Source organism: Protopterus annectens, chromosome 9.part0 (genome assembly GCF_019279795.1).
Source record: "Protopterus annectens isolate FY-2018-M chromosome 9.part0, PAN1.0, whole genome shotgun sequence".
NCBI lineage: Eukaryota > Metazoa > Chordata > Ceratodontiformes > Protopteridae > Protopterus > Protopterus annectens.
This window is the reverse complement of record NC_056743.1, coordinates 1,462,035,898-1,462,063,702: the sequence shown is the minus strand read 5'-3', so window position 1 is coordinate 1,462,063,702 and position 27,805 is coordinate 1,462,035,898. Positions and strand designations below refer to the sequence as shown.

Here is a 27,805-nt window from a genome sequence, read left to right as displayed (position 1 = left end):
TAAATTCATGAGCAATCAAAATAGACACACACACACACACACACACACACACACACACACACACACACACACACACACACACACACACACACACACACACACACACACACACACACACAGTGGCTGTTTCCATTTTGAGTGAGCTCTGAGCAATTTTGAGTGTTATTCCTTATCTTCCTGATGATACTGAAGAAGGATTTGTAATTTTCTTTAGCTTATGATGTTATTCTGTGTTGTTCACGGATTGCCTTTGTTTTTCTGATGGCCTTTTTCAATTCCTTTGATAACTTTTTAATGTTATCCTTACCTGGGGGTTTTTAGGTTTGCTGTATATTTTATAAATGTAGTTTTTTTTCTTTTACCAAATGCATGTGGGCTACCATGCTGGCTTGCTCTTAAATTTCTCATTTTACTTTGATCAGTTAGAGCAAGGAATTTGTCTTCATAAGCACTTACCACATAAACACCATAGGTAATACAGCTATATGCATATTTGGAGACTTTGACATAGAATTTTAAAAGTCCTTGAATTCAGTGATATTTGCATCTAAAAGTTTAAATATTTTGCCAGAGAAGGTTACCAGTTTGTGATCAGACTTAACCAGTGAAGGGAAAACTATGGTAATAATACATATGGATATTATATTTGTAAGGATCGGGTCAAAACAATTTTGTCTTTTAGTGAGTTCTTTGGCAATTTGGTTCACAGCATTCCTGTTTATGACGTTTAAGAAGTTTTGGGAATATCCTATATTTGAAGTATATGATTCCCAGTTAATTATTGGGTAATTAAAGTCTCCCAGTATGAGGAGTTTCTATTTATAGGAGGTTCATTCAGTATATTTAGGAATCTAACATGGTTTTCAGGAGACATAGAGGGGGTCCTCTAGCAAGCCATGATCTAATAAATGACCATATTTAGGGCAATTTGGATCTCAATAAGTTCTGTTTCTGGATCTCAAAGAATCTACCTTAAGGTAATGTGGTCTCTAACAAATACAGATACACCATCACAGTGTGCACATGTGTGTGTGTGTGTGTGTGTGTGTGTGTGTGTGTGTGTGTGTGTGTGTGTGTGTGTGTGTGTGTGTGTTTATTTTGATTGCTCATGTATTTAATATGAGGAGGAATGATAATTTTTTTTTATTAAATGTGTACATTTGTTTACTTGTTAACATTTTTAGATTATAGGCTTTATTTTCTATTAATGTTTAGAGTAGTAAGATTAATAGGCGATAATTGTTGCTTTAGTCCGTATTCGAGGGTAGTTCTTGCAGGAGTTATTTGTGATCTTTCTATGGATTGTATTTAATTCCATTTTAGGTTTAGGTAATAGCACTTTAAGTGAGTGCTATAAATGACTTATGGAAGTCATTTTTTTATCTTTTCATATAGTTTGGTTAATCCTGTTAGCACAGTGAGATAGTGCAATTTTAGTGGAGTAACAGGTGGCACATTTGCCTTTGGTGGAGAAAGTTGTGAGTTCTATTCCCACACCAAGTAGATTGATTGATGACACTGTAGTACAGCATAAAGGGGGTGCTGCACAGCACTTATCAGAAAGATTAGGGAAGTTCTACAATGCCTTGGGTAAATTTCTCCTAGTAGTGTAAATAAAACCTTGGGTCTCCCGTGAAAAGAAGCTACAAGCCTAGTGTGGCTAACCTAGTCAACAAAGGATAAATAAAATAATGGTAAAGGTATTTGCCTCATATCGATTAATTTAGTTCAAAGATGTTTCACTAAAATAATAAAGTATGTTAAGAACTTACTATACAAAGACAGACTGAACTGAATCTTAATAGTATACTTAGTGAGAGATAAGTTGTATTTGGCTTTCAGACCTATAGCTGGTGAGGAATTAAGGGCTGATTTAGCTTTAGATTTGAAATAACAATATCTGGAATAAGATATAGGGAATCTTATTTTTAAATTAAATGAAACTAGAACTGTAAGAAGAGAGAGAGATCGTACTCAGTGTGTTCCAATGTTGTGAAATGATCTTCCATTATGGGTTAGAGAATCTGACTCTTTGGATAAATTTAAGAAAAAAGCTTGATGTTCATATTCATCAGTATAAAATGGGAAGGATTTGCAAAAAAAAAAAAAATGTACAATATTCTTGTCCCCCCCCCACACACACACACACACACACTCACCACCACCACCTTCTTTTTCTTTTACTAAAGCTCTGCTTATACGGAGTCTATATTAGAAGATCAAAACTTTAGTTAATCGAATAACTAAAGATCGCTCTTGTAATATCGAAAGCCAAAAACCATGAATGGCCGATTTAATGCAGGGAAACATTTTCCTTGGCCATTATGTAGATTATGCCCTTTTCTCCAATGTGGAGTGATCTCGGAGTTGGTATATTTGATTTGAGATTAAAAGTTTTTTTTTAATGCGGCCAAGGGAAATGTTTCACTGCGTTAAATCGGCCATTCGAGGTTTTTGACTTCCGATATTACAAGATCGATCTTTAGTTATTCGATTAACTAAAGTTTTGATCTTGTAATATAGACTCGCTTATACGTATTTGGGACTTCATGTTGCAAGCAGTGTGGTTTCCCACCATGCATTGCCTGGAGTGTCATTTCCCTCTTTCTGTTGAAGTTGTAACAGCACTATTGCAGCCCACTAAACCTAATGGGTTACATCCTTGCTTAGGATATTTACACACTGGCACTCATCAGCAGTGTGTATAATTCCTAAGTGTGTTGCTGCTCAGAACCTGGTTTAGAATAGACAGACAGACCCTCTCCACACATTAACCTCTGTCGCTTGAGCACAAACTGAGCAATATGTTACAAACTCAGCATGATATAACTGTTTGCTGTGCACAAATAATTTTTAAATACCAGAGCATATATTTAGTTATTTATTTTTAATGAAATAAATTACAGAGAGGTTTATTCCTTAGAATTTTTTTCTATCTAAATGTTTAATGTGTCAAATTATTGTTTTTTTCTGTAGCAATATTAAAAAAAGTCTAGATAATCAGGCAGATTCAATAAACCCTACGCTGTCTGCTAACACCGTGTGTGCATCTCGCTGCAATTTGCACATGGTAGCACACTGTTTTATATTCAGTAAGCAGCTCTACATGGTGTGCAGAGCCACACAACCATGGTAAACACTGTGGCATGCTAACTACAGCAGAAGCAGCAGAATTGTATACTAATCAAACAATACGAGATGGAGAAGCTATTCAACAAGCTATAAAGCAACCGTGTAGACTCAGTGTTAGTTTTCCCTGTGAATTCCAAAACCTGTTGGAATATAGCCATGGAATGGAGGCTACACAGAAAGAATGTTAGGGTCGGCTGTTGCTTTAATTCATGTGTATGTGCAACAGGCTGAAGTCTGTGCTGTTGCTAATAGACTACAACCAGAAAGGAGAAGAGTCTTCATACCTTGGTTAACATCTCAATCTGCATGAGGTGGAACTTATAGAGCACTACAAGGTAGCTAAAGACACACTACAGGAACTCTGCTATCTCTGTGGTCCTCAACCCAGGGCAAACCAAAGGGAACCAATGCCAGTGGAGACAGGCATGTGTAGCACTTAGAATTTTAGCTACAGGAACCTTTCAAAGACCAACAGGGGACATGCTGCGGGTGTCACAGGTATCAGCATCCAGGATCCTCCATCAGTTCCTGAATACTGTGTTGCAACATGCCAGTGATCAAATATATTTTTCCTTTACTCTTGAGGACAGGGCTACAAATATGCAGGAGTTCTACCCTGTAGCACACTACCCTGAAGTACAGGGTGCCTTAGATTTTACACACAGAAATCAAGGCAGCAACCAGGGAACAGGGAAGGATGTTCATAAATTGAAAGGGCTTCCACTCCATTAACTGCCAAGTAATGTGTAATGCTAAGGGAATCATCTTGAATGTGTGTACTGGCAACCCAGGCAGTTACCATGACTCACATATCTGGCACACCTCCCAACTGGATCAAATGTTCACTAGGAGTGATATCCCACTGGGTCATTTATTGGGGGATGTGGATTATGCACTGGAACCATGGTTGATGGCGCCCATCAGAAATGCACCTGCTGAAGAATACTATAATGAGGCATACGCTCAAATTAGAAATATCATACATGTGTTTTCGCTGCTGAAGTTGTGGTTTCAGTGTCTAGATACATCTGGGGGAGCCCTGCAGTACAATCCAAGTGCATGTACTGAAATCTTTACCGTTTGTGCCATGCTTCACAGCATCATCCTGAGAAAACATCTTCAGCAGGATCAACAAAGGGAAGGGGTAACACATCTCACCACCAGTGGCAAGGTCAACACAGCACCACGCAGGTGAGGAGTCAGAGAGTGGAACCAGTAGCTGCTGTGGGTGTAGGCAGACATAGGCATGCTCAATATGCCCTCTCAATGGATAAAAGGCAATGCATAGCACACTCACTCATCACCTAAGGGGCTAAAACCTTCATCCTACGCACATACATATAGTAACATTGATGCCAGACAACACTCACAACCTTTAAGTACCCATGCAATGGCTCTGTACTCCTAGCTTTAGACAGACCCAACCCTGAACTAAAGCTGTAGCAACTGCTGGATTTAAGTGCTGAAACTGGAGTGTTAAAATAGAATTGTGTAGTAATACAAATGAATGGCATATTCTTGCATGTTGTTACTTGATAATGTAAGTAAGTAAAATGTGGGTGATTTGTACAGCAATGACTTTAACATGTGACAGTAGAGACTTATGTGAATACATCTGTCCTCTATCAAGTAGTGGGCCTCAGGCATCAAAGATTCATGCATTTATGCCTCTCAAAAGCACTGATAGTCACCAAATGTCCGCAGCTTGGCCTCATACTTTTGTACTGTAAAATCATTAAAAAGAGAAGTTAGAAAGTAATGAGACACATTTTAGTTTCAGACTTCACATCCCTCAGAAGATTATTAAAAATGCTGATGCAAAAAACTCTTTTGATTCTATCAACTGTCTAACATTCTAAGCAAAATATGTCAAAAGTGCAATTAGCAAAACAATATCACAAACACAGATGTACTAAGCACTAAATCAGCTGTGCATCCTGAGCATCAGACAGGTATCCCTGAATCCAAAGTATAGAAAAAAGGATATGGCACAGTTATCACTTGCACAGGGTGTCGTGGGTGGGAGGGGTGGGGGTCAGGAAGCCTAGGCTGACACAAAAGGTAAGTGAGTGTGTACAAGTAAGAAAGAGACGCAGGCAGTCATTTGTATAAAGTAACAAATGGCCAGTGAGAGTGAAAAAGCTTTAAGAGTCACGCTGAACCATGTAACTGTTGGGTGTGTGTCTGTATGGACCCTCTAGGTGAAACTGGTGTGTGAGTGCTGCAAGAATACAGCCAAGCTCAGTGTTAACTCTACTTCTTGGTATGTCAGACAGGTGTGATACGTGCATGGCAGAGGTGGCAGTTCATCGTTGTCTTACCCGATCATGAAAGGAGTTGCATTGGCATGTCCATACCTATGGTCAGATGCACTGCTGCTACCTGAACACAAATGATGTCTACTGGATGAGCTCCCCTCATGAGGATGCTCAGGACCATGACCCCATAATCTGTCATGTCTAGGTGTGGATACCTCAACCTCTGATGGAGCAGTGGAAGTAGTGCCACTATGGGAGTGTGATCAGGCATGGTCACATCTAACATCATATGATGTGGCTGACCTATGCCCACATGGATGCTGTCTCCCTCCCTACAGATGTTCCATTGCAGACATGCCCATTTCAATGTGTCATTCATCTGATCCATTGAATTGTCAACACCATGGAGCAGATGCATATCAGCCTATGCCACATCCGCAACCCTAAGCATTTCTCAGGAGGACATATTGGAATATGCATGTGCCTTCATGATGGCTTTAAATGTATAACTACTGGCACAGGAAGACACACCTAGATCAGGTGGAGGATGGATAGCAGGCTTCTTCCCAGCACCCCTAACAACCCTCTTATATGACACCTTGCCCACACTTTAGCTATGGCCAGAGTCAAAAGGCACTGAAGCTGCTGTAACCACACTGCCCTGATCAAGTGTCTCACCCTCCAACTGTCCAATATCTGACAGCTCACTGGAATGGGTTGGTGTAGGCCTACTGGCTGTGTCTGATGGAATTACAGAGGATGGCTGAATGTCAACCTCATGTGAGATTCACCCTCTGCACCCCCAGACTGGCCCTCTGTTTGGCCACCATCATCACCAGAGTCTGCTGATACTTTGACATAAGGTGGTAGGAATCCCACACTTCCACTGTCAGGATTACCTGTGATAATAAGGAACAGATGTGAAAAAATTAATACCTACACTACTATAGTCCATTATATTCTAACAAACTAACAGTGGTACCACTATTACAGACAGTACAGCAATACACACAACAGTCCTGACCCACATCACAAACTAAATATTTATTTGAACTGCTCATAAGTACTGACATAAAAATGTTTGGCTTACAATATGCAGATGATTGTAGGCTTCCTATGCTGGATGGTCCTGGAACAAGTTAAGCCAAAGGTAAGGCCATCATCACAATGAACAGTATAGAGGGGTTAACATTTTTTGCCCTTTGTATGTACATTAATGATACTTTTAACAAGAACTTGATGGATTAATGTCATTGAGATATAAGGATAAGAGGTATATTATGGATGATGGATTAATGTAGTTGACATATAAGGATAAGAGGTATATTATGGTTTATGGATTAATGTGGTTGGAGTTCTGTAAGTTTAAATGTAGAGGCTGTGTGGGAGGTGGGAACTGGGGGTGGGATTGAGCAGCAAATTGAGAACAGAGTGAACAATCCTATCACATATGCATTGTTTTGTTACACAAACAATCTGCGTTTTTCGTGGAGAAAAGGTGATCTTTAAAATATGGAGAGAAATATAGTTACACAGTGTGTTTGCAAGACCGATACTTCACAAGAAGTACTCATACTGATGCAGAGAGAGGAAGTCACTGTATGTACTGGGAAGAAATAATGGGTAAGGTAGGCAAGATACAGCTACTGTAGCTGAGGTGATATCATTTAGAGATTTTAGCTTGAATTCTTTTAGAGAATATGGTGTCTCCTTTCAGGTTTCACTTATGGCTAGACAGGGGTATAGTGTTTCCTTAATAGCTATAGAGGTCACAGTAAGTCTGACAGAGTCGAGGAGAGATCAAGTGAATTTAGTGCTCTGGAGAGCACACCTGTTCATAAAGCCCCCTGTCTATAGCAAATTGAAAGTAAGCACTTAATGACTTTGGAAATTGTCAAACTTACAAAAAAAAAAAAAAAAAAAACAGGCTGACAGTTCACAAGATGTCATTAAGAAATTGCAGTATCACACCTGCCATTACTTAATAGACAGATGTCTATATATTTGTCCTATTTTCTAAAGGAAGTTAAATTAACTAAAACAGAGACAACTGAAAAATAGTTTATAAACTGCTTTCTATGCCATTGCCATATGCTTTTTCAGACTGTAACATGTAAAATTTTTTCAGGATTCAGTGTGTCAGACAAGTAGAGCTGTAGAGTATTTTACCACATTATCCCCACCTTTGCACTTGTAGTAGCTGTAAAAGCGGTTAATAAATTTGCTCCTGGTGTATTATAATTCTCCAGTGAACCAGTCTCCCACAAGACCTAGCAAAGTGAGGCTAGAGCGACAATATTTTTAAAGAACTTAAAATAAGCTTAAACCAACAAAGACTTAACCAGTCAGGTTGTAGGAGTGTATCTATCTATGAATGTGTATGTGTGTGGGTGCATGTATTCATGGGGCTTCTTAATTTTTTCGACTCTACCGTTAGTTGACATCTGTTTAATCAAACGTTAGGTAAACTACATGACATCTCTGCCCTGGGACAGTCATCAAGGAGTCTCAATCCTCACCATGGACACTGGTGAGGGATGTTCACTTGGAACAAAAATAGATACACACAGTATTTCCTGATGCATTTCTGCACCAAGCACAATTTCCCTTAAGAGCAAACAGGCAGCACACTCAGTCCTGAGGTTGGGTTTCCTTCTCCCACTCCAGGCCCCCAAATAAGACTCCCCACTGACACAGCTGTAGAGTTGAGTCAGCAGCCGAGTGTTCCAAGCCAAGACCTCCACCACCCTATCTGTGAAGCTAGTACTCTGTGTCCCTGCTCCCAGTGGCTGACAAACACACACTCTTTGAGATTTGATTTTCACATACACACACAGAAACACACACACACACACACACTTGGAAAAGTCTGGCATAGATTTACCAGCTATGCCCATTCTGCCCAGAATATAAGGTAGATACTGCCACCAGAACAGTCCAAAAGCCATCTGCTCTAAGGGTCTTATAAGGGTACCAAATTACTGTGTAAAATGAATACTAATACAAATGGTAGGGTTTGACCAATGCAGCAAAGCTTTCAGGAGTCGCCACAATATCATCAAAAAATATATAAGTACTCTCAAAGGTCAAAGACCAGTCATAATGAAAAGTTTAAATATATTTAATACTGTCTTTCGGCTTTTCCCAGTTAGGGGTCACCACAGTGGAACTCCGGTCTGCTAATGTTTGGCAGTGAATTTTTACGGTGTCGAGTTGCCAGCCCAGTGCTCAACCTTTAAAGAAGGCACACCCACACATGCTCGCACCTACCTGCATGTCTTTAAATTCACTCTAATAAAAAATAAAAGAACACAGGAATACTAAGTATCTATTTACAATAAACACCATAATTTCAATCACAGGAAATATTAAAAATAAGCGTTTATATCACGTTATCAAAAGATAAAAATAGTGAACGCTATTTCATCAGCCCAAAAACATATAAACATGAAAATATCAACATTCAGAACAGCGAATTTTTTCCCATGGAAAAAAATTTGCTGCTCCAAAACACATACACACAACACAAGCACATCAAACAAACAGCAACTACACACATACACTTAAATTCCTACATCTAACACTAAACTAAACTAAACATACACTACTATCTACCCACTTACCTTAACCCAAACCCTAACCCTAAGGTCTGTCACTATCGCACACTCACCTAACCCACGCCCTAACCTTAACTCACTTAAACCGCCCCAACCCTAAATTCTGTCACTATCACACACACGCCGAACCCGCACCCTAACCCTAACTCAACCCGCCCCTAACCCTAACGTACAAACAATTGCACACTTACCTGAACCCAACCCGTAACTTTCCACCACAGAGCTAGCAATAGCGAAGCCACAGAAACGGCCAACTGAATTCTTTCCCAAGGAAAGAATTCACTGTTCTGCAGCTTTGCTATTCTTAGCATTCACTGAATAGTGTTCGATATCAGAACATTCGAAGTTTTAATACTTCGATGTTCTGATATAGACCCAAAAATAACACCAATGGAAAGTTTAACATAGATACAGAAAAACAGTACTTAACTAATCTCACTATATTTTCCAGACTGATCTAAAGAATTACTATTCCCTGTTTACTTACTAAAGCAAGACAAGATGAAGTAGGTGAGTGATCCTTCTTTTTCAGGTTTCAAAAACAGACTGCCCCTGAGGCTTCTGTCTCATCTAGTATTAAAACATCATTTCAGTGCTGGATTACAGAACGGCATCACAAACATCTGGTTATCTGACTCTGGTTTCCACACTACCCCTATTTTGTAGAAACTGAACCAAAATTTAGCACATATGTGTTACCATACACACAGATAGAGCTTTGCTGAAATGTGTTACAGCATATGGAAGCTATAAAACCGTCCCAAAACTTCTACCCTTCCAGGGTAGCAATTATTTCACCCCTAAAGACAATACAATAGAATTCCTAGTCCTGGTTTTCACATACATTTTGTCTATGGCTGCAATCAGAGCTGTAATATACAATTTTTATGGCCTAAATCAGGTAATTACATTTAGACTATTTTTCAATGTTATTTGGGCTGAGATTAACCTCTTCTCTTCCAGTATCCTCTGTTACAATATATTCATTTCAACAGTTACAATACAGTCTGACATACAGATGTATTTCTTTTCTGTCCAGCAGGACCCACTGTTAGTACATTTTTAACACGACCAACTTTACAAATACATTTTCAACACAAGCATCTGTACAAATCAGTTGGATATACAAATGACATATAATTCTTTACAAAACTTCAGCTAGCTATGATGGCATATGTTACACATCCACTTGCCTACTTTTCCTGGCATAGCACACATCATAACAGACTACATAGATGGTTAACAGGTGTGTGAAATCACACAATTCTTGGGGTTTGGAAATATACCCTTTCCCTCACATTAAATACTCTCAGAGTTAGTATACATAATTAGTTATGGATGTACCCCCCTTGCAAAAAAACAATGATTTTAAGTTTTTATGAGGTTATTGCTCAGTGCTTGTTTAGTAGCATTTTAACATTCATATTGATGACATTTTGTAGTCAATGTTTTGATTGCATTTGGGTGTTTCAGTATTAATCAGTACATCCTGGCTCAGATCAGATCCAGCATGAAAACTGATCATTGTTCTACATTATAGTTTTAGTATTTTATATAACCTAGACCTACAGTCACATACTTGCTCAAACAATCTCAAGATCAGCACTCCTGCTGAACAACCAAAGGTAAAATATTCCACAAATTGCCTAGGAATCACTCCAGACTGGGCAAAACAAGAATTAATCAGTTGCTTTTTCCTTCACTAGAGTCCCGAGGGGAAAGAGGCCAGCCCTGTTTGGTCCTCAGAGTAAATAACATACAGAGCCAGAAATCTCTTGCTTTCATTTAACCATTCCTGGCTTGACAGATAATGCATTTTCATCTACCTCGGGACTTACTGTTCATCACTTGTTATAGAAAGGATGAGAGCAGGACAACTCAATCTGTTTAAAACTGGCATTGCCTGCTATTCAGGTTTTAGATCCACAAAACAGTAGTTCATCTGTCCTTAGGAGATCAGTAATGCTGAAAGAGATGTTTTGCAATAAACCTTTCATTCTGAGATCACAAGAGAAGGTATAATGCTCCTACAGTTAATTATATTTATTGGGGAAGTTGTGGAGGTAATCTGTTATCATACCTTTCAAGTGTACATATTTGTACAGACTGTCCAGATTTTTGCCTTATATTTTTGGTCTGTTTTTCATACAATTGTGGTTTTCTGGCAAATTAGTGTCAAATCATTAAAGCTTGAAGTTAGAAAATAATGACAGACATTTGAGCTTTAGACTTCATACCCTTCAGAAAAGTCATGCTAATGCAAAACCTGTTGTTCTATCAAATTTCTAAGTTTGTAAGAGCAATATTTAAAAATTATCCCTATTTTTGGGCCTTTGTCCCACTTTTATTTATGACTTTGTCCAGATTTTCTGCTGTAAGAGGTTGAGTGGTATGGCTGTCACTTAATGAATGTAGCCCATATGAACTGCAACATATCCTACCACAACAAAGAACGACCAGTATTCACAAAACTGCCTTCCTGAAAGGCTATTTCTACTTGGGAGGGGAACTATTGCGTAACACATTTGCATATCTAACAAAGTATGCATTAAACACTGATAATGTTATAATTATTTTATACGATAATGTATATTTATCCTTTTAAATGGATTGTTATAGGTATGCTTCTATGCTACGGGTCAGAACATAAGTTAATATTGGTGAATACTTGACATCCTTGAATAAGAAACTGAATGTATTCTCTACAAGAGCATTACATTCTGATACACCAATGGATCTTTAAGAATGCCGCAAAACAGATAAGGATTAATGCTAACATGTTTCTAGAAATGTGCTGAATGCCATTGTGCATCAGGTAAGAGGAAGTAAAACTAAAGCGGTGCATGGATATTCCAATTGTCTGGCAACAGAAAGCGTGCATGATAAGAACTTTGGGCACTCGTTTATTGAAATGTGCAAATAATTGTTAGGAATCTCATTGTGCATACTTTAGATCATAAAGTAGATTGTGCTTAACTAGTTTAACAAATATTTATGTTATGTATGGTTTACTTTCAGGTTCTAGCTGAGATTGCATTCTGTCTTACCTTCTATATAACATCTAGTGTTTATTGTTTCATGCTATAGTGTTATGATAAAAATAAATTCTGATGTTTATTTTAACCTAGAAGCATCAAAGACTGACTTGTATTTATTTCACTATGTACTATAAGTAACCCAGCCTAGTAGAAGCTGTAAGCTGTGAAACTGAAACAGTCTCTGAAATAAACACTGAGCAGGTACCTGAATGAAATGCTTTGCAAAGGATCAGGGCCAATATTAGGCCAGTTGAACTTATTTGACCCAGTAGAGTCTTGCTTCCTCAGAGGGCTACGCCTAAACTATGATACGGACATTATGCCTTACATGGCCTACAAATTTTTCTATGAGACAATACATGGCCTCTTACTCAGTTTAGTACAAGACATTTTCCTTCTTGAAGTCTTACTCACATGATAACTGCAAGTCTCATTAGTGGATTTGACTACATTTCCTGACATGCATTGCACTACAAGCTAATCCAGTGTTATTAATAACCGCAGCTTCATGCCTCTTGTATAGCTAACAGTATTAGCTACTCCTATAGAAGTCAGATTTTGTGCTGAATTGTTTTTGTGTATTTCTTCATTTACAATTGTAGAACATAGTAAGACCAGGTTTGATCTGAAGACTAATAGAGAGGTACTTTTCTTTGGTTTGATTCTCTTCCTTATATGGAGTATATATTTCTCTCTCTCTCTCTCTCTTTCCTGTTTACGCACCATGTGGTAAATTGGGCAATGAGCACATTTCAGGACTCATTGTTTCTGTACCAATTATGTTGAATAGTCAGTTTCAGCCAGGAAGAAAACTGACATTAATAAGTATAAAAAATAGATATTGGACTGGATTCAATAAAGCCTACATGGTCTGCTAAGGCTGTCTGTGTGCGTTGTGTGTTAGCACACTGTTTTGTATTCAGTAAGCAGCTCTTCATGCCGAGTAGAGCCGCTCAAACACAGTAAACATTGTGGCATGTTAACTGCAGCATAAGCAGCTAAAATGTATGCTAAATCAACCAATTCAAGATGGAGGAGCTATTCAACAAGCTAAAAAGCAATCATGTAGACTCAGTGTAGGTTTTCCCTGCGAATTCTAATACCTATTGTAATACAGCTACATGTGTATGTACAACAGTCACAAGTCTATGCTGCTGCTGCTGCTGCTGCTGCAAATAGACCTCAACCAAGAAGGAGAAGGGTGTTCAGACCTCTTTCAACTTACCATGATCTTCATGATGTGAAAGTTGTAGAGCGCTTCAGGGTGGATACAGACACACTACAGGAATTCTGCAATGTCTGTTGTCCACAACGGTGAGCAAGGGCAAACTGAGGGGAACCAATACCTATGGAGAATAAAGTATGTGTAGCACTTAGAATATTAGCTACAGGAACCTTTCAAAGGCCAATAGGGGATATACTGGGGATATCACATGCATCAACATCCAGGATCCAACATCAATTCCTGAATCCTGCGATACAACGTACTAATGATTACATACAGTTTCCCCATACACCCAAGGAAAGAGCTGCATCTATGCTTAATTTCTACCCTTTCTAGGTCACCACAGTCACATACAGGAGAAGAGTCAGAGGGGGAACCACCAGCCACTGTGGGTGTAGGTAGATGTAGGTGTACACAGTATGCCATTGCCTGGGCCAAAAGGCAACAGATAGCACACATGCTCACCACCTAAGGGGGTAAAACGTGTATCCTGTGCACATGCATACAATAATGCTGACGCCAGGCAACACTCAACCGTTACTTACCCATGTAATGGTTACATACTGCTAGCATCACACACTCAACCCCAAAGTAAAATACTTATAACTCCTGGCTTTCAAGGTAAGTGCTGAACAGGGAATATGACAATAAATGTCTAAAAACACAAATGAATGCCAGATCTTTGCATACTATTACTTGCTAATATAACTAAGTATAAGGTATGTGATATAATGCTGTAATGTTTGTAACATATCACACTCACACAGAAACAAATGTGTAGTCCAAAACAAGGAATACTAAAGGAGTACTGTATTGTTTACCACTGAAATACCATGATGACTACACAATTCTAAAGTCAAAACTCTTGAAACACAACTTTTGCTATGGAAGCACACAAACAATACTTGGCCCCCCATTCCCAAAACAACAGGAAAATGGCAATTTGTACAATCCAACGAATAACAAATAGTTCACTTGTTATAAATGCTTTCCACACAACTCCCAAAAAATGTGTACACATTTACAACACAAAATTCAATTGTATATGATTGCTAGTTATCTCTCACTGTACTGAACACTCCCCTGTGGTGTTTATGGGCCATCTTAGAAGCATAATATCCTTGTGTCATTGACAACATAGTACTTTATATTGTCATTGAAAAAGACAGAAAAGACTGTAAGGTAACCAGTTTTAACAATAATACTTGTAATGATAGTTAATAAGGCTATCTATCTGTGAAAGTCAATGCCTGCCAAAAATGTCTATGCTAAGAGTGAACTATAAGAAGTCCATACAGATAACAGTTTAATTCCCTAATGCATATATATATATATATATATATATATATATATATATATATATATATATATATATATATATATATACATATAAAGCAGTTTTCTTTGTAACATATGAACAAATCTATCATGTACCTGAAAAATACAGTAATACCTTAGCAACATCAGAAGCCTTCTGTGCAGATTAATCAAAAGTAATATCAGTCTTCTGTGTTCTTCAAATACACAAGTCCTCTCACCTTCAAGTTTCCATGCTACACAGCTATATTGTTATGGTGTAGACTCATGCCTCTGATCATGGTGAAGATGTGAATAAGGTGTGGGCTCATTTAAATTCCTGAATCCCAAACTTTTGGATTCGTGTAGCAGATGCAAACATACTGTAGGCACAACCCCAGTGTTTTTTTGCTAATGGATTGCAACTGTGAATGATTCAACAACAATTCAGACGCTCTGCCTGCAACGGGTGTGTCAGCCAGGATACATTTACAATGTGTAGAAGTAATTGGAGCAAACGTTAAAATGGAAATGAACAGCTTATATTTCTCATTTTCAGTGCACTAGTAGCCAAACTCCCCTTCCTTTAATGAAAACTGTATTTTACTGTCATGTAATATTGTCATACATTTTAAGGGCAGGAAAACAAAATGCCCTCTAGACTGCATGTGTGAGAGTACAGTACACATAAGAGAAGAATGAACACAATATAAAGAGATGACATAGCTACACTGGTGCAAACAATACTTATAAATGGTTGTGTGATCATTCATTGCACTAAATATGTAAGCAACACATGTACAAACAACTGAGAGTATACAAGTGTCATATGTCTTTATAATACTGTGGTGGAAATGGAACTTATTTATTTTTATTTATTTATTTGCAATTTGATTACCGGGGAAGTCCACTAGGACGAATTGATCCATTTTCAGTGGAGGCCCAGGGAGAAAAGCTCCAAGACGCATTATACAATTTAGATACAACTGATAGTTAATATTAAAGATATTATGTAGAATAGTTACTCATAAATGCATTCAATATCATGCATACTTAACAAATTCATTAAGCTTGAAGGTAAGGATCATACAGTTTCATTTGAGGAAAACAGACATGGGTTAGGTGTGGAAACAGTTTACATACAAACCTTTTAAGAAAATGTAAATACGCTTTACATACACACATTGACAGTAGAATGCTAATTACAATATTTACAAGGTTGGGCTGTGTAAGGGTAGCTGTAGGAGTTGATGAGAGCTTAGAGAGAAGCTATAGAAATTGTTGAGAGCTTAGATTGGCTCATATGAAGTAACTATGAGAGTTGTAGAGCTTGGGAACCAGAGCAAGAACCCCCTTGGATTAGGTTGGGTGAAGGCAGGAACTTGCTTATTCCCATGAAATATATATATATAGGAATATGTTGTGCAATTAATGCAAGTACATGACACTGGTATAGTTGTATGACTGTGTGTGAATAATACCCCTGTGTGGAATGTGATGAATGACCAAGGCTATATTTGGAGGTCTTTTTACAAATCATTTATTCCAATAAATGTGAAATGTTAATGGGAATACACAACTAAGCACATATATGTATGTGGATGCCACTAGACATACACAACTGTCGAAAATAGACAATCCACTAACTGGCAGTTTGTCTCACATGTAACCCCAATGTCATCACTGGCCAACAGACAAGGTATACACGCAAGCATTACTCATTTTTTTTTCTCAGGAAGGCACCACATCTGTGCGCATTGTATGGCTAATAACACAGAATCAATGGCCCTTGGCAATATCATAGGTTGCCTATAGCATGAATGAAAACCTAACCAACCAAACACAGTTGGATCCATACTTCAACACAGCCTCCAGACGTCTATGTTCCCGTAGAAGGATGTACAGCAACATGCATCCTTCTGACTGGAGAGGAGGGGACATCACCTGATATATGCAGTTATAGACCCATCCTGACTCTCCTCATCTGTGAGGTAGGCCAACAAGTCATCATAAAGGACACAGCTGTGTAACAAACCCATGTTTGATTTGATAAGGCTGCACCATGTCTGTTACACCTGTTTGCTGTCTTCAAGAAGGTTACCAAGGGCATACATGATGACAGTGTTATCATCCTGCATAACTTGAACTGTCCAAGGTATTTGACAAACATCCATAGTCAAGTATCACAGAGAAACTGTCTCAAGTGGCCATAAACACCTACCTCACTAAGTTGGTAGACAATTGGATGACATGTGTGATAGATAAATGTGTTGCAGTGTGTGAAATCACCTCTATCTAAAGTCTGGTGACCAGGTCCATATCTCAGGGCTTTGTGATAGGCCCTTTCCTGTTCATTATTTAAGTCTCAGACATCAAAACTAACATACACATCCTTTGTGGAAGACCACAAATTGTGGAATATCATGGACTATAATTGATACAGTATCAACTCACACACACACACACACACACACACACACACACACACACACACACACACACACACACACACACACACAAAGGATTGCTGCCACAGCCATGGGAACATCGTAGATGAAGAAAAATCATGGGAGATTAGTTTCATTATGAAAGCAAATACACAAGATAATTACAATATAGACAGCACACCCCCATGAGCAGACCAAGTAGTATGTGACCTGTGTACTCAGGTAGATGGTATGCAGAACATCCACCAGCATGTGCCCAGAGTTGTAACCACTCCTTTGTATGTAGCACAAGTCTTGAGTATGTGTGAGACATCCACTTCAAAGGGCATTATAGTTCTATGGTTCCATGGTTCTCAGCCCTTATCACACCAGTAATTGAGCACTTTGCACCCTTTTGCATGTGCCTCCCAACACATCTTGCTACACAAGTGTACTTTCATCACAGTGAGCTCCCACACATCATATCAGCCATACCCAGGTATTCTTTTTAGTGCATAAACATTAGGGGTTGATGGTGCAGAACCCCCTTCAAGGTGTTATACAAGATGTATGCGTGATACATGTTCCTGTGATACACACAGTAAATACATAGGTGGTGGACAACATTGATATCATGGGTTACATTTGTGAAAGTGTGGATTGTGGTACATATATCCACGCAAACCTGTCCACTAGCTACGATTGCTTGTAATTTAAATACAGGTGTAACAGTGTTCCACCTAACACTTCCAACAGATGTTGATTTTTGAGGAAGATGTGCTTGATTCCCCTCATAGATTAATGACAAATCACAACAGCTGTATAAGTGTGTTCTTGCAGAACTATCTATAATCACTCACATTCAGATATGTTATGTCAGTGACATGGATTAATGGTGATATTATGCTGATATTGTCCATGATTGTACATGCTTCTGTCCACTGTTGTCCATGAGCCTGTTACTATATGTCTTGCTTGGCTGAGAACCATGCTGACACTACAGTCATATTCAGCCAACTCATTTTGCACAGCGTCACAATATGTACTTACCTACTATTGTATATACTTCCCTTGATAAATGTACTCTCCATTGTCCATGTCAGGATGCTTCCATCACAAAGAATCCTCTCCGTTGATATGTCACCTTGTGTGACAGTCACATGATATTCAATAACTGTGTGATATTTATGTGACTACACCCACACAGGAGGTGTACACAGCCATACATATGTATCATGCAGATATGTGGTTAGTGTTCATGCTACAACTGTCTTGTCTTGTCTTTGTGGTGTACATACATTGACAAGCCCTCATCTGCTGTACATTACCATGTTTCACCTGTCCTCTTCCTCTGTGTTCATTTCTACACACTTCTCCTAAATAATTATTTATAATGCAGTCTGTGTACCCTTGCTGATCAGTTGCAAAACTTTTATTCAGTATGCCTAAAATAGGTTTGCACACTACTCTGCACTGAATACACTTTCATATATTGTGCTGGGAATGTATACACTGCTTTATATTAAACCCTGGTAGTCATTGTGGCTAGCTGCAGAATACCCAGACCTAGTTTACCTGTAGTAAACAGGTCTACATGTCTGCAGGTGCTTGTTTTGCTTTACATGGTTTCCTGGCCAGCAAAACTGTTGCTGGCCAGGAAACCACACTTGTATTCAAGTAAGCGTGTTGCATGGTATGCATATGCAATTAGCACTGCTTCTCATCACGCAAAACAAGTAAACTCCATGTAGGCTTCACTCTAAACCTACATGGAGTTTATTGAATCCTGAGGATTGAGATTTGAGATAACTTCTGATCACTAAGACTATAGAATATTACCAGTTCAATGGTGTGGCAGTGAAATGCTTACTGTAATCACAGATGGGAGCAGATAATCTCACAGCAGTAAAACCTGAGGTCTGTGTGCTGAGTGGTGAAGGCAGAGGTGGACAGAATGTATTCACTTGGCCTGGCTGAAAGTTGAGAAACAGTTACAAAAACAGTTTGTCTCATAAACATAGTACAGGGTACCACACCTTCACACTCACACATAAAATGTGAGGGGGGAAGGTGGAGACAAGAAGAAATGTAATGCTAAAATATGAATAGCCTGGGCCGGAAAGAGGTTTTAAGTGGAAGTCCATTATAGAAAGCTGAACAAACTCTGTGGATTTTGTATGCTCTACCTTCATCCACTTTCAAAAGGCATTCTGATTTCTTCTCATCTGCCGAAAGTGCTTAGTGACTACTCTATATTATCCTTGCTTGTAATCTTTGTTATTGCTCTTGTGAACTGGGATGTAGTTGGAAAAGATGTGTATGCATTAGTCCACTTAACTTCTTCTTTCGGCTTTTCACAACAGAACTCCGGTCCACTAATGGTTGGCAGTAGATTTTTATGGTGCCAAGGTGCCAGCCCGACGCCCAACCTTCAACGAAGGCACATTAGTCCACTTAACTAGTTTAACAAATAATTCCACAAATAAAAATAAACATTTAGAAAAAAATATGACTGTGGTGGTGTTTGACCAATGCTGCTGCTATGGAGCTTGTTTTATTATTAATGTTATTGGTGAACATTTTTATTTGGTTTTGAGGAAACACACTCTATGAAGGTAAGACAATTAACTGGGCAAGAGACACCAACAATTCAGAGCACATATGGGAAGACACCTGGAACCTCATAAAGGAAGAAAGAGATACTATGCAAGAGAACATATAATGGAATTTTGAAATTCTCCATGCTCTTTTTTCACCTCCCGGTCTTTTCATATCCATTAGTCCCATCCATACCTAACTAATTTGCTCAATACTTCCTGTATTCCAGGACACTGAGCATGGAAAGCGAGAATTGGGAACTGTGATGTGCCAGACAATTTTACCAGATTTTATTTCTTAAATTAGCCTACTTCATAGTATTTCCTGATGTTGCCTGCAGCTCTTCCCAAAATGCTGGTATGTTTAGAGAACATAAATTACAAAAATAGATTTTTAATGATTAATTTACAATTTATTAACTGAGGTACACCACCTTTTCAATTGGACCATTTTCATTCTCACCCATTAGGAAATATAAGTTAAGAAAAAAAGTAAACTTTAATTAATATCAGTGTAGCAGTAGTCTTGTAAGAGCAAGCATGCAGAAAAGTACAAGTTAGGATAGCAATCACAGTCTAGACTGCAATCATAAGTAGATGTGATATAATAATTCAGTCAGTAAAATAGGTAAGAAATGTAACTGTAACTGCCATAACATCTTATAGTACAATATAGTATAATATTTACTGTTATCGGCATCAATCCACCCCCCTTTCCCATTTTGTACATATGGAGCAAGCAATGTACAAGGAACAATGTATGTACTACATGGGAGATGGAGCAGTTTAAGGTAAAGGCCAAATGAGAGCAATGAGGGAGAGGAGGAAGACAGTGAAAACTGACAAAGAAAACAAGAAAAGCGAGGAGAAATGAGACAGGAAAGAAGGATGTAGTATGCCCATTCACAACGGCTACCTCAGAGCCAGTTTCAGGAGATGCATGTGTACACTCACCTGATCAGGCATTATGTGGGTACAAGGCTTGAGCAACTTGTCAGACAGGCCCCATATAGGGTACCTGAGTGAGTTAACCAAATCATGGAAGAGGAACTGCAGAAGATGCTGGATCTGGGGGCAATGCAGGAGTCTAACAATTTATTTCTGTTTTGAGTTGTTTTATGACAAAGTTTTTTTTTTTTTAATACAGAATGATAACATATATGATTGATATCTAATATGATCTTAAATTGAGTAGGTCAGCAAGTGGAGGGGTTCTGGAGTGTTAGCTGGGAATACCACAAAAATGGTCCAATTTTGGCTCTGGTATCACAAAGTCTATCTTAAAGTCTAACATCATACATAAATCAAAGCTAAACCTAGGCTGCATGTTTAAACATCATGTACAAAACCTTTGCTTGTAAGTATCCAAGCAAGCAGTATACCTGCATGACTTCATACCAAATCGTAAGTTTGCTGTTTTATATGATTGATAGCTAGATATGACTTGATGTGAAATCATTACCAACAGCAAAGACTAAAAGCAAAATAAAATGTCTTCTTCTAGCACATTAACCCTGAATATCACACATCTAGCAGCCTACACACATTCTTGCAATCCAGATCATTTTTTGGAAAAATCAACTTTTTTCTCAAAAAGCATTTTATACTGAAAAATTAACATAACTGTGAACAGATGAAAAACACAAAAAAAATAATGAAGATGACTTGATAGGAAAGTATGAAAACATATACAATAAAGAAAACTATATACACTATGTATACACTTTGCAACCCAACTTAAAAACTATTCTTCTTCTGGCTTTTCCCGGTTAGGGGTCGCCACAGCAGATCATCTGTCCGCTCATGATTGGCAGTGGAGTTTTACGGTGTTGAGTTGCCAGCCTGGCGCCCAACCTTCCAACCAAACTGTTGTTGTGTCCTTCGGCTTTTCCTGGTTAGGGGTCGCCACAGCGGAACTCCGGTCCGCTAATGATTGGCAGTAGATTTTTACATGCCGAGTTGCCAGACCTGACGCACAACTTTCAACGAAGGTACGTCCATTATAGGTTCATAGATTGGGCATTCATGCATGTCTCCACACAGAAGATGCTCTAGCTGAGAATTGAACAGGACAACGTCTTACTGTGAGGTGACAATGCTACCGCAGCACCACCAACGTACAACCTCAAAACAATATGAGCACCAAGAGCTTCTTTCTAAGTACATAAACCAACTGTATTGTCTATATTCTCTGGATTTATTGACTGTACATATTACTGTTGCATATGAACACCAACTGCCTGTATGCATATAGCATCATGTGTAACTATACTGTAAGTCACACTCCCATATGTAAAAGTAAAAATCACTGTACTACATTTGTCTTTCACTTTGTGGAGCTTTTCTCCCCGGGCTTCCACTGAAAATATAGGTTCCTGACCCAGTCGGTCTTTCCTGGTCAACAAATGTCAAATAAATAAATAAATATAAAATAAATAAAATATATATTTGAATGGACTCTGCATTGGGTACAGCTGAGTGGAAGACTAGGTTATCAGTTACAAGGGAAGAATGTATAGTCCAAGTATACAGATAATGCATAGAAAAAGAAAATAGAAGATTACCTAAGATTGAGCCTGTTCATACATCTGACTGAAGTGGGATAAGACCAGAGTGGAAGCATCTAAAAAAGACTTTGGCTGTACTTTGGTAGATGCAATACCAACCATTTGGACATTCCCAAGACAGCAGATACTTGAGCTGAGAATTAAGTTTACAACAATGTGCAAAGCTAAACATTATTCCTACACCTACAATGCAAATTGTTGTAATTGGGCTATATAACTAACAATAAGGCAATCAGTGTGCTAAAATGGACACTGTACCCTGTGTGCAGACACACACACACACACACACACACACACACACACACACACACACACACACACACACACACACACACACACACACACACACTTGCACTGCATGCTTAGCTACAGTGAAATTTGTAGAATTTGAGAAAACCAGAGCACCAGATAAAAGCCACATGGAGACAAGGCAGACAAGAAGACTCCACATTCAAGAATGTAACCAGAACCAAGCACTGTGAGATAGTAAAGTTACTCACTACACCAGTGTGCCAATGTTCAGCTGCATACTGCCCAGCCTGTTAAAGATAACCAATGGCTGTGTACAATACTGATGTTTGACTTGATGGAAAATGAAAGAAATTATGGCCAATATGCTGCTAGACTATAGTAGCTGCTCTCCACACATAAAAAGTGCAGCCTACAGCAATAATCATTTTGCACTGATTTTAGTAAAGGCAGTTATCCACAAATAGCCTCTATATCTGTCAGTTACACCCACTTTATTTATTTTGTATACCTCAGTTGCCTGATTATGATTTAGAAAAATGGCTACTGTTAAATATTTCACAAAGTCTCATGAAAATGAACATTAGTACTGCATTTTTTTTAAATTCGATCAAAAGAAAGCATGGTCATTTTCATCCACAGAATCAACAATTATAGCTACTGTGTTGACTGTGTGCAACACAAGTGCCTGTTTATGATAAGTAATAATGGGCACATAAATATATTTCAAGTTTGTTACACACAAATGCACATAATTCTGTGTAAGTATTTTACAGCTAAGAATAATGTTAATTCTTTAATTTCATGAGAGGGATGGCCTTAGATGAACTGGCACCACAGATGAAAAGTTCCATGGTGCTCACCCTGTTGTTCACTGTCTCCAACACACATCACCAATTGCACGCCATCCTGGTCTACCCACATCATCCAAATGTGTTTCTTCTTTTTATCACAGTTTGTCTTTCTTTCCTGCAGTTATTCATTCATTTAACATGTTCTAACTAAGCAACACTGCACTCTGATAACTGTGGAGGAAACAGTTGTATTTAGCTGGGGATTCCAGATGCTCTGATATGCATATTAATGTTTTTGAAATGGATACATATTACATTGTCGAACCATAACTAGTTTGAATGCCATAGTCTTGAACCCATATGTTTGAACTTGGAAAAGTTTGAACGTGTCAATGAGGATTTCCGTTCAGTGCATAAAGGGAAGATTCCCTTAACTGCACTGCAGTGCGATCTTGGAGTTGGTATATTTAAAGAGTGGGAGGTGTGGGGGGTACAGCCCTTCATGTGTGGGGTGCAGGGGGGCTTGTCCCCCTGCTTACAACTATCAGGTAGGTTTTTTCTGTTTTTTTTTTTTTTTTTTTTTTTTTATATCTTCAAACTTATGAAAGTTCGAACGTATGGGTTCGACCATATGGCATTCGGACTTTTGAAAGCTCAACAACGTAATATGAACCATTTTAAACAAACTTTTGATCCAGTGATAGACTGAATGAAAATTATGATTAAAGAAAAACTCAGACTTCCTCTTCAGCTTTGTTTTATCTCCTATATCCTTTCAGCACACATTAACTGACCAAAGTTGCACTGTAATAACTGCAGTGGAAATAATTGCATTAAACCTGGGGTCTGCAGCAACTAGGCTCCCAGAAGGCATGGTAATTCTAGATGCTCTGAGATGCATTTTAGAGTTTTATTAAACAACCTTTTCATCAAACAATGTCCTGAATAAAAATCATGACTAAGGAATGAAATTCAGTTTTAGTTTTCTATTTTCTTGCATCTTAGCAGCACACCCTAACTGACTAAGACTAAACGATAATGAATAATTAAGCTGGTGGTTTGGAAACTGCTAGGCATCCAGAAGACACATAGATAACAGATGCTCTGAAGTAGAATTTAGATATTTTTACAACATTTTTTATTCAATAATGTCCTGAACAAAAATCACAAGTAAGGAAATAAATTAAAATCTTACTTTTTTTATTTCAAGGAAGAAATAAGTTATATCAATGACTTTTTTCTCAAAGCTGACTATTAGCAGGTCACAATAAACTGACAAGACAAATGATTGTGAAGATACATAACAAATACCTGCATCTGTATCCCCTCCTCAGTCATATATTTCAAGTTTCTGCTATCATATGTATATGCAAAATGCCTCCTCACCCCATCCCAAATAGTAAGACATCTCTCTAATGTCATCTGGGGCAAAACTGAAGAATTGAATAGATCATAACATATTTGCTATCATGCATGTATAAACAGTGTGTTTCTTTACCCTTCCCAAAAGATAGCCACACGTATATGCATCTGATGTTTATTATGAGGAGAGTTAAAAATAATGATTACAACAGTATTTCCAACTTGTCACTTTTAGACGGTACACTGCTGCTATACAAGTTATAGTGACCCTCGGTGCAACCTTCTGACATCTGTGAGGAAAGTTAAAGTAATACTGACCACACTGAACCTAGCCCAGCATAAGATATGGTGACTTCTGAGGTTTGAGAGGAACATTAAAGAAATTACAATGTTGACACCATCTCAACACACATAAGCTGTAGTTACCTTCTATGCACACCACTGAGCAAGGCCAGGTTTATACTTAGCAGCATCCAAGACAGAGGTGACTACCAAGCCTGTGTAGAAATCCATGTATATGGGTTCAGGCACCTAGGCAGCGAGACATTTCCCTGTGGTACATTTGACTGGGGACACACCGATGTCTTTGTTTATGAGTTCCATGATGATACGTTCCATGGCCTTGCAGACCAGGCTCGTCAGGCTAATAGGTCTATAGTTCCCGGGATCAGTGGTGGCTCCCCCTTTGTGGAGTGGGATAACTGTTGCTGTGCACCATTCAGTAGGCACAAAGCCTGATGCGAGGCTATTATTGAACATGGTGCTTAAGTGAGGAGCCAGTTCATTCTGAAGTTCATGTAAAACGCAGCCTGGGATGTTGCCCGGTCTCATGGATGCTGTGTTTTTGGCTTTAGAGAGTGCAGCTTTCACCTGCGTAGTTGTGATTACAGGGACTCTGCATTCTTCCTGTATAGATATGGGCCCTTTAGGGGGTGGGGGGGGGGGTAAAGTTAGCACTGAGCCTATCTGCCAGGATGTTGGCAATATCAGTTGGTTCTGTAATTTTCATGCCTTTGTGCTGTAACTCAGAGCAGATCTGGGTGTTGCCACTGAGATTCTTGACATAGCTATAGAATGCTTTGTGGTTGTCCTTAGAATTAGTGGCGATTTTATTTTCATAGCTAGCTTTGGAGGATCTTATAAGGGATCTCAGCTTCTTATTGAGGCTGACCAGGGAGATGCTCCACTCATGGGATTTTACTCTCTTTTGCAACAGTTTCTTCCTTCTGTTGTACAGTTTGTTTATGGCAGGGGACCACCAGATTGGCTTCCTTTTTTTGGAGGATAGCATCTTTGTTCTGTTTGGGATAGCATGATCCATGCACTCATGTAAGTGCTTATAGAGTGCATTTGTGTAGGATTCAGCAGTTGTAACTGTATTGTCCATCTGCATGGGTGTCATGAAGTTCACTACTTCTGTCTTAAGAAGCATGAAGTTGGCTTTGGAGAAATTTTTTACTGTGGTTTCCTTAATGGGGGGTGGGGGTGGGATGTGGATATCAAAGGTGATTAGCTTATGGTCAGATCGGACCAATGAGGAGTTGACTTCAGGCGTGGAACACCGGTTACTCATGTTGGTAATGACTAGGTCTAGGATATTGTTGCCCCTGGTGGGGGTGTGGATAAGTTGATCTAGGGCATTGGAGTTTATGAATTCCAGAAAGCGTTGCACTAAGGAGTTGGTACATGAGTAGTTTTCCCAGTTAATGGTGGGGTAGTTGAAGTCGCCCATTATTAGAGTGTTTGGTTGAACCCTAATATTTTCCAGTACATCAAGAAAAGAGGAGTGGGAATCCTTGGACATGGTGGGGGATCGATAGCAAGCTACAATTTGGATTGCAGTTTTGCCAAGAGTTAGTTGCACTTGGATAACCTCGGATGCATTATGCTGAGCAACTAGCCTGGAGGTGTGGATATCCTTAATGAATATGGACACACTCCCACCTTTGGTGTTTCGGTCCAGGTTACATGGCCGAAAAGTGTGGTATGAGTTATAGCTTGGTAGTGCAGGGGTGCTCTCTATTATAGGCTATGCTAGGTATAGGCTTATGTGAAATGTTTAGAGTTGCTTTTGGTGTATGTATTAGTGAATGCTGAGGAGTAGTGTTGCCATTAGGTGGCTTTGGAGGTCTGTGAGTTTTGGGAAGGTTTCTTTTAAGTGCCTCAGCATAACACAATCTGTGTGTGTGTAGTGAGCAGTATGTGTGAGGGATGTACTGTGGATATTCCTGACAATCTTGTTTGTATGCTAGATTTTTGCCTCCAAGTTGTCTATTTACATGTCTTGCATACCATTTTATTTTCTTTAATAATTAACAGCTTTTGGATCCTAACTTCATAAGTAAATTTTACAGTCTAGTCATTTGCATATACAGGGCACTGCAAACTGCAGCAGCCCTTTCGACAGCTGAAAGCAGAACAAAAATAGGATTCAAAACTGACTCCTATGCCTTTAGCCAGTAAATTATCACATTTTGAGCTTCCTGCAGTGCTGCCCAACTGAGAGAGAGACCAGGTAAACAACTTCTGCCAGAAGATGCCTGATCCTGGGATTTCTAAATGTAAAAGCTCAGCAAAAGTAGCTCTCGTGCAGATTAAACAACTACTAAACAACTAAGTCCCTGTTTAATTCAACCTCCTAATAAGAGATTTGGAGTAAATAGACTAGAAAAGCCAACAAACAGAGAAATTACTATTTTTCCACAAAATGAAATAAATGCTTTAAAATGCTTAAAACGGTAATGCTCACTGTGTAAAGCAAGTACAAGTGCAGCTAATTAAGAAAATATTATTATCTTAGCCTGGATGGCTCTGCATGCAGTTGAAACACTGAAAAAGTATTGCAGAGGTCTTTGTAAGTAAAAACGAGCCTTGCAGCTTACCTGATTTATAGTAGAGAAAAAATCTTGTAAACTGACTCCTCTGCCCTCTGCCAATAAACAACCATACATTGAACTTCCTCCAGTACTTCCCAACTCGGAGAGGCCAGGTACACACCTTCTGCCACAAGATGCCTGATCTTGGAATCTGATAATATAAAAGCACAGCAAAAGCAGCTCTTGAGTGCAGATTAAACAACAAACAATTACCAAACAACTAAGTCCCAGGTTAATTCACTCTTTTGCAAAGAGATTTGGAGGCACACAACTAGAAAAGCCAAACAGACAAATTACTATTTTGCCACAAAATTAAATAAATGATTTAACAAATGCTCACAAATAGTAGTGGTCATGGTATAAAGCAA

At 38.7% G+C, this 27,805-nt stretch overlaps 1 protein-coding gene across 1 annotated transcript in view; it reads right to left on the bottom strand.

Moving 5' to 3' along the window:
* LOC122810700 (CD209 antigen-like protein A) overlaps nt 1–27,585 on the bottom strand; it is a 573,726-nt gene extending 546,141 nt beyond the window's left edge. Inside the window, exon 1 of the mRNA XM_044082265.1 lies at nt 27,444–27,585. The gene's annotated coding sequence lies outside the window, so the exon portion shown is untranslated. The remainder of the gene's footprint in view (nt 1–27,443) is intronic.
* Nucleotides 27,586–27,805: the final 220 nt, after the last annotated feature.